The sequence below is a fragment of the Vigna umbellata genome, chromosome 7, assembly GCF_029865625.1.
Source record: "Vigna umbellata cultivar VRB3 chromosome 7, Vumbellata_1.0, whole genome shotgun sequence".
NCBI classification, from domain to species: Eukaryota; Viridiplantae; Streptophyta; class Magnoliopsida; order Fabales; family Fabaceae; genus Vigna; species Vigna umbellata.
The window spans coordinates 50,435,814-50,444,659 of NC_142171.1; the positions used below are offsets into that span (position 1 = coordinate 50,435,814).

Below are 8,846 nucleotides of genomic sequence, written 5' to 3' on the forward strand. Positions count from 1 at the left end.
AATATATTTCTCTACTTTCTTTTCAGTTTTAAACTCTGAACTTATTCTATACTTCCTTATTTTATTTTGAATATTTAAGATAATTGAATTTGAAATAATTATTTTTCGATTTAGTTTTTTATCAACTATATGTATATTGCAAATATTCACTCTCGATAAATAAGTTTAAAGATGTCATCATCACTCTGTTTTATATTTATATATATAATTTTTCTATAAAGTAATTTGTAGAATTTGTAAAATTGAAAACAAGTCACTCATTAAAATGATGAAACTTTCCTGAGGAAAATATATGAAATGTAATTAACTGAAAAATATTTTAGACAGAAGTTTGGATTATAAGAAAAAAAAAAGAGTGAATTTTTAATAATATGTATGACAATTTATTTTTCACAACAAGCACAATGCTTAATGACGTTTATAATTTAATGAAACCATTGCCTTGTGCAAACATAACAAGCTCAAAGGTGGAGTCGTACAAGAGGATGGGTTTCAAGTGCCTGAAAATTGAAAATGCAAAGAAGTTAGTTCTTCGAAATGTGTACATTAAAATAAATTAACTTTTTATTCTTTTTCACTACAAAAATATAGTTGCCATGTTTAAAATTTGAAGTAATAATATGAATAATAATCAGGTTAGTTAAAAAGAATTATAGATAAAATCTCAGAAGTTTTGTAGTCATGCCAACTTTTCATCCAAATTTGCAAAAGGTTACCAAAAAATAAAGAATCAAAGTAAATAAACACTAAATGCACTCAGTATTCAAAATTCATGATTTAGTTAACATGCTACGTTTTTTTCTTTGTCGAAAAAAAAATATAATATAAGGAGACTTGGATGTTCTAACCCATATAGAACAGACAGTGAAATAAAATAGCATTGCTAAAGAAAAGAAATATATATATATATATTATATATATATATATATATATATATATATATATAATATATATATTTAATTGCTCTTGCATAATAAATTGAGATCATGAATTTCAAAAGCAACTCATTGAATTGTAAAAATCGGTTCAATATTTAACATAATAATAATTTGTTAATTTTATTTTAATCAATGAAATGTTATAGAAGTAATAAAACAAGGAATATACGGTAATGTGCATGTAATATGCAGAGATAGCAAAATTATATAAAACTTGTGATATTATTACCTGTTAATCTTTGTCAAGTACTTTAGCAAAGAGTACTATTTTGACATGAACAATGTCTTCTAAGTTGTTTAAGAAGTTGAAATAGGCATGTCTCCAAGAACGTTGGAATAAGATTGGGCCAAACACTGTCCAGAAACTTAGGACAAATCCAAATGCCATACTTATAAAAAAATCATTATTCAATAATGAATATTCATCTTCATCAACTTCAACATTTGGTTCTTGTTCAGACCCACCCTCAATACACTTCTCAAGTGGTGGTCCACAAAGATCAAGATTATCTTCATAACTAGATTTATTGAAACTCTGTAATTGAGTACTTGTAGGAATTTCCCCACTTAGATGGTTATGAGACAAATCTAACACACTAAGTCGATAAATTTGAGCAAGACTTAGAGGAATTGAACCAACAAGTTGGTTTCTTGACAAATCAAGAGAATCAAGTGATGTTATATTTCCAATGTTTGAAGGAATTTTTCCAATCAAATTGTTTCTTGATAAGTTCAATGAGATCAGACCAGATAATTTCTCTATTTCTATAGGAATTTCTTCTGAAAAATGATTGCTTGAGAGATCAATGTTTTTTAAAAGTGACAAACCGTTATTCATAAACATTTGTTTTGAACCTTTCCATGTCAACCATGCATTCAAATAGTATTGCCTCTGGAAATCATAAAGACCAATTTTCAACGCATAATAAAGATGTATTGAAGATGTGGTTTGACCCATTGAAGTAAGGTTGTTTATGCATTTAGGAATATTTCCAGATAAATTGTTTAGTGAGAGATCCAAGAGATGAAGCTTTCTTAGACAACAAACCATTAATGGTAAACTCCCACAGAATTGATTCTTTCCTAGACTTAATATTTGCAAATCTTTTATTGTCCCAACCCAATCAGGGATAGATCCTGATAATTTGTTTTCTGACAAATCAAGCATTACTAGTTTTGTGCAATTTCTTATGGAGAAAGGAATTCCTTCTACTAAATTGTTACTCCAACAACAATACTTGAAGATCAAGAAGCGATCCTATTAAAGTTGGAATTTTTCCTGAAAATTTATTGTGACTCAAATCTAGATAAACTAGTGAGTTCAATTGTTTCCAACAATCTGGGATATCTCCTGATAAGTGATTGTATGAAATGTCTAAATAATGAATTTGAACTGAAATTGCATAATCTTCACACAAAAATGAAAGAGGATTTGAGAATTTATTTTTTGATAAATCAAGAATTTGAGAGTTTCGTAAAAATAGAGGAATAGAACCTTCAAATTGATTTGATCCAAGATGCATGGAAGTAGAAACGTACGTTGATGAAACATTTGGAATTGTACCTTGTAGACTGTTGTATGAAATATTCATTGTCATCACTTTTTGTAGAGGTAATTTAGCCCAAAACCATTCAGGAATAATACCTGATATTGTAGCATTTGAAATGTCAATATAGACAAATTTATTTTGTGTCTGCAACCACATGGGAAATGTTGGACCTAGCTGCAAGATCTCAAGTTTATAAATAGCAATTGAAAATGTGGAACCCAGTTTTGACTAAATGCCAAACCCAATGAGTTGTGAGATAAATCCAAATTCTGTAACTTAGACATATTAGCAAAGTGGTAGTCAGTGAACACACCCTTTAAAGAATTTGAAGAGATGTAGAGGTCCTCCAATTTAGGTGGAAATTGAATGTCCCTATGAATCTCTCCATTTAGCTTATTGTACTGAAGATATAATATTTTTAAGGATGTGAATGTTGAGAAGTCAGGTAGTGTGCCATTGATTTGATTCATGTTTAGTCTTAATTCTTGCAATGAATATCTAGCACATCCAGACAAGTGAGAAATTATCATCGGAAGCTCATCACTCAGGCCATTCATAGAGATGTCCAAAAAGAACAAAGAACATGCATTGCCAAATGATTTTCGAATTCCACCTTGTAAGAAATTTGACCAAACTGACAAATACTCCAAAGTGGACGGTAACTTCACACCTTCCGGTATCCTTCCAGTTAACCGATTTCTTTCAAGAAGCAGTGTTTTCAAAGAGGAGAATACTGAAATGTCAGACAAAGTGCCAGTGATGTGATTCCATGACAGACCCAATTCTTGCAATGAGTGTCTAACGCACCCACTGGACAAATTACCGAGAATGGAGGGAAGGTCTTCAGTCAAATTGTTTGAAAATAGGTTTAAAGAATGTAAGGGTGCATATATTCATGAAGTATATCAAATCTCTGGCCTTCAAATAATTAGAGGAGAGGTCAAGATGCCTGAGCGAATTCATGACTATGCCAAAATCACTTGAGGTGGAACCCTCCAAGTGATTACCACTAAGGTAAAGCTCAACAAGGTTGGAAGTGATGTTTGAGACCCACTGGAATACCAAAGGTGATGTGAAGGTGTTATGAGAAAAGATGAAGGACAGAGAGGGAAGTAGATGAATTGAACTTGGAAGGTTTGGATGACAGAATGAAATGGTCGGAAAGGCTACAATGAACTAAACTTAGTTCTCTTAGTTCAGGTAGCTCCGCAATCAGTTTCAACCAAGTATGAGAAGTATTAAGATTTGATATAGATTCCAAAGAAAGACGGGTTAAAGAAATGAGATTTGAGAGCCACTGACCTCCGTCACTGATTTTGAGATTACGGTAATATCCTCCAAGATAGAGCTCATGCAATTGGGAGAGATTTCCAAGTTGAGGTGCTATATTTCCTTCAAGCTCATTGCCACTGAGATCAAGATAATACAACTGGGAGAGATTTCCAAGCTGATAAGGGATTGAACCGTTCAGAGAATTATAAGCAAAATTTAAGTATTTCAAATGAGAAAGAGAGCCTAACTGACTGGGAATTTCTTCGTGAAAACCACATAAGGAGAGATCAAGATATCTCAAGTTTCTGAGAGAGCCAAGAAACTCTGGGATGTGAGTGTTTTGAAAATCATTATGACTGAGGTTCAAATACTGTAATTGTGGCAACTCCATCAATGACTTGTGGATCTCTCCGCTCAGATAACGTCCAGAGTCATCTGGATATTCTCCGTGAAGGTCGAGGATTGAAATATGGTAGGTGAGGTTGTTGCAGCGAATCCCCTCCCATTGGCAGCAGTCAGGAGTGGTCCAAGATGATAGCATGCCGTAGTCATCCACAATGGCAGCCTTGAATTGGAGGAGTGCTTCCCTCTCGTTTGGAAGGCATCTGATTTGCTGTTCTCCATTAACAACCTGCGACACCACACACGCATAAAACATCATCAATCTTAAACAACCTGGATTCTTCATTGACATGTGGTGTGTTATCATCACACACAAAACTTATAGATAAGCAGTGAGTGTGAGTCCTCAAACTAGATTGGTATTCATATATAACATTCTATGCATCCACAAAGAGTTCAATAATTGCAACCATTCTAAATCAAATTAAACTATAAAAAATGAAAAATTACAACATTATTTAGCAAGACCATACAACTTTTCCAGAGCTAAACAATTATTATTTCTCTTTCCTTTTTTACAACTTTAAATGTTTCTATACTTACTTTTGCTTAACTGTTATTAACATAAAAGAATTTTTTTTATCATATTTATTGTTTTCCTGTTCTTTCATCGTTTTTTATATCTGAACCATTGAAGCACGAATTTTATAAAAAAAAAAACACACTTATATAGATATTAATATATTTAATATTTTACATTTTACAAACAATGCAATTTTCTTTGTATATTCATAAAAGTGAGATATTTAATTATTAAATCTTGTAGTAAAATATAGGTTTGAACCCACTAGTATGTCAACATAATTCATAGATGGAGAATTTTATATTTTATAGTTGATTTACTCAACTCTATTCTAATTCTGTCTAATGAGAATTTCTTTATGTATAAAAAAATGTATTTCTCTTTGTTTAATTTCCAAAATGTATAATTTTTGTAACACCATTTTAGTAGAGTAAAAACTACCAAAATAAAACATTACATAGATGTTAACTTACCAGAAACTTTTCAAAACTATTGAGAAAGGAGATCCTACACCTGGAGAATACATTATGTATGTGCTGCTACTTCATCCTACTTCTTCACATTGAGACGACTAGAGAAAACCACTCACTAAGCTCACACCATTGAAGGTGATCATTGCAAAAAAGAAACATACATAGACAAACAAAGACAAAAGCAAGGGTAAACTAGTAGTAAAAATAATTTCTCATAATAAAAAAACATTAGAACATATCTTACACCTCACACAACATAACCATCCATCCTAATCATGCAATAGACTTAGACTTGACTATCCGAATATACAATGAATGTCGAGCTAAAACATGTTCTGCCCTTTATGTGATGGAACAACTAACAACCATCAAAGCTGCCACACGAGGCTAGTCCTTCAACATGCCCTTTGTCAGATGGAGAAAGGCCCCCACGCTAGAACCATAGTGGGTTATGCACTTGTGTGGTGGAACAACTAACAACCATCAAAGCTACCACACAAGGTTAATCTGTACCGCGTCTTAGGCCATCACTAGTAAAAAATGACGTTTTTAACTCGTACATAATGTCTCGGTTTTTATGGAACCGAAGCATATCAAAACACAGTGGTAGTCTCGTAATTTTAAAAGCATTATATGCCTCGGTTGTTAAGCAACTGGTGTCTAAAGAAAATACTGGTGCGGTTGCTAGGGTGAACCGAGGCATAACCCTCAGTAGCAAAGATACGACCTCGGTTGGCAAATGGACCCGAGGCATATTGGGCTTGGATTGTGGGGCTTAAATCGAGAAAAACCTAGCCTGGGTAGCAATGGTTTGATATAGCAGTAGAGGTCACCAAAAATGCAAAATCTCTCGAGATTAGACATTAATGCATGTATCCAAATAATTAAGTCTAGAAGAGTCTCACAATATGTATGAATTTTGTGTGCTAATGTTAAATATATCTACTGTGGTAATTAAATGGTGTAGCATGATTTGAATATATGTGTGTATGTGTAGATATCACTTTTCAACTAACTTATCTTTTCACTTGTTGGTTGTTTACTTTTTTTTCTTTTGCGATCATCACCATTATGTTTTTTTTTTCTTTTTTTGAACCACGATCACCATTATGATGTGAACAAATGAGGATGCAGGTTTAGAGGCACCTATGAAGGATGAAGAATCAACAAATTGAGTTGTTAGACACACTGATAATTGTAATGATTTGTTTTGGATTCTTTTGTTGATCTATAGTGGTAAAGTTTGTATAAATGCTATATTGTTGTACTTTTATCTCTATTAATGTATTTTATAGGTTATTAATATGCCTTGAGATATTATTATAAATGTCTTATTCTAATAGTATTATGTTATTAAAATGAGATGTTATAAATAAATTTTAAGTTATATAAATATATAATAATATTAATAATAACTTTTTTCTACCGCAATATTTGTGACACCTTACTATCTCAAGTGTCTCTTAAATTCTTAACAACATGTGAAAAAATAAAAGAAAATTAAAAGAGTTCATATAAAGTATATCTCTAATTAAAAACATATAGAAATTGTAACATCCCAAAATATAGCATAAAACTATATGCAGTGTTATCAATTAATAATATAATAGAACAATTTCTACATTAATAAAGTTAAACTTACAGTTATTCAAAATAACCATAAAATTTAAAACTTTACAAAAGCTTCCTATACTACTACAAAGCTAAGCACATATAACCGAAAAACTATAATTACAGAACGAAAATAGTGACCGAACGGTTCACCCAAAACTATCCACACTACTATGACTGAACGGTCATGACCTATTCAGCAGGAGTCTCGCTATCCACCTCCTGTTCCAGTGTAAAATCTTCCCCTTCTCCTCACATCCAAAACGGATGATCATCGCAAGAGAAAAACCGAACAGTAACATGGACAAAACAAGAAAATAAGGGTAAGGTACTACAATTTAATTGGGCATACATACATACAATTCATTCAAGTACAAACAATACAAAGCCGAACACTATAACATACCAAAACCAATGCAATTAGACATATACAAATTTAACCCTATAATACATGCATAAACCAAACACTTGAGTTGACCATCCGGATTTTATGAATACGTAGCTTAAGGTTGTTCATGTACTCGGGTGGTGTAGTAACTGGAAAACCATCAGCTACCACCCGAGGTTAGTCCGTTATAACTCAACCAAGAACCTATGGGCTAGGACCTCCTGCTATTCTCACACAATGCATTACCCATCTCTACTTGAGAATTGGTAATCATCAGAATATTAGGATGAACTCCATGGATTTCACTATCCATATTCATACTTTACCACTTCAATACACATTACACTAAGGCATTCCTCCTTGGAATTATCTTACACATTACATGAATGATCAACCTTAATTGAATACCAATAAGATTTTCAATACACATTAGATCCATACTATTATCTCAAATAATCAGAGTCACACTTTGAAAATATTATTTAAATATCAATATTTCATTCATAGTAGACGACCGAACGGTATCTACACAAATCTCTGAATACGACCGAACGAAAACCAACTAACTTACAAACCAAACAATAGAGTTTAGACCGAACACTTATAATTAATTTAACCCTTGGTTTAAGACCAAACGGTAATTCGCTATTCACACTTCAAAATCGAACGGTATTCCACTATTCCCAAAACAAGACCGAACAATATTAATACTAAGCAAGAATGACAAATAGCTGACTACTAGAACTAAATAAAATACTAAAAAGAAATAAAGCACTATACCCTAAGACAATTAAGGTTGATTCTAAATACTATTAATAAAGCTTAACACTTTTAAGAAACCGATCGTTACGAAAATAGGGTCAAACTATGCACAGGAACAACTATCTAAGTATAACCAATGTATTTAAGCCTAGTACGAGGATGAGATCTAATAACATTATAGAAACTATCACTAACCAGAATACCCAATCCGATAAGACTGATCATTAATACATAACCATTATCACTTAGGATACCAATCATTCCCAAAATCGAGTGGTCATGTATGATAATACTAAAAATCTAATTGTATTAATGAATTATTAACTGACCATGACCAAACGGTCAATACCGAACACCCAACCTTTTTGCATAATTTTGCAGAACTCTTATAGACTTATACAGAATCACCAAAACCCAGAAACATACATTTCATACAATCATATACAAACCATTAAATCAATTCATTCCATACATACACAGAATCATCACACACACAATTAAATTAAATAGCTTCGCTTACCTTGTAACAGAAGAAACGCTCATAGCACAAAATTTTTGCCCAACACCAAAACTCTCAAAAGCTAAGATTCACTATTTTGAAGAAAATAGACCACCTACAAGACCAGAAACGTGATCTGAATCTTAGAATAAGAAGAAAATAAACACATGCAAACAGAAACTTGGTTTGCATGTGCCCGAAACTAAACTTTCTTAGAAGTAGAAAGACCTACCAACTCAAACCACCACTTGACCGATTGAAAAGAGAACCTTTGCCACGAGCCAACTTCAAACACAATCTGATGAATGATCAGATGAAGGAAAACTTGAGAATCAGTGGAGGAAATTATGATAGTTTAGATAGAAGGAGGAGAAAATGAGAGTTTAGAAAGTTGGGGAAGAAAATGCATGCAGGAAAGTGGTACCAGA

The 8,846-nt window shown here is 32.4% G+C and overlaps 1 pseudogene across 1 annotated transcript; it reads right to left on the reverse strand.

The window, feature by feature from the left end:
• Positions 1-336: 336 nt before the first annotated feature.
• LOC148196538 (receptor-like protein EIX2) lies at positions 337-4,469 on the reverse strand (annotated as a pseudogene). The gene is made up of 2 exons (XR_015780595.1): positions 2,503-4,469; positions 337-500 (listed from the first exon to the last, which is right to left on the reverse strand). The product of XR_015780595.1 is annotated as a receptor-like protein EIX2 (transcript).
• Positions 4,470-8,846: the final 4,377 nt, after the last annotated feature.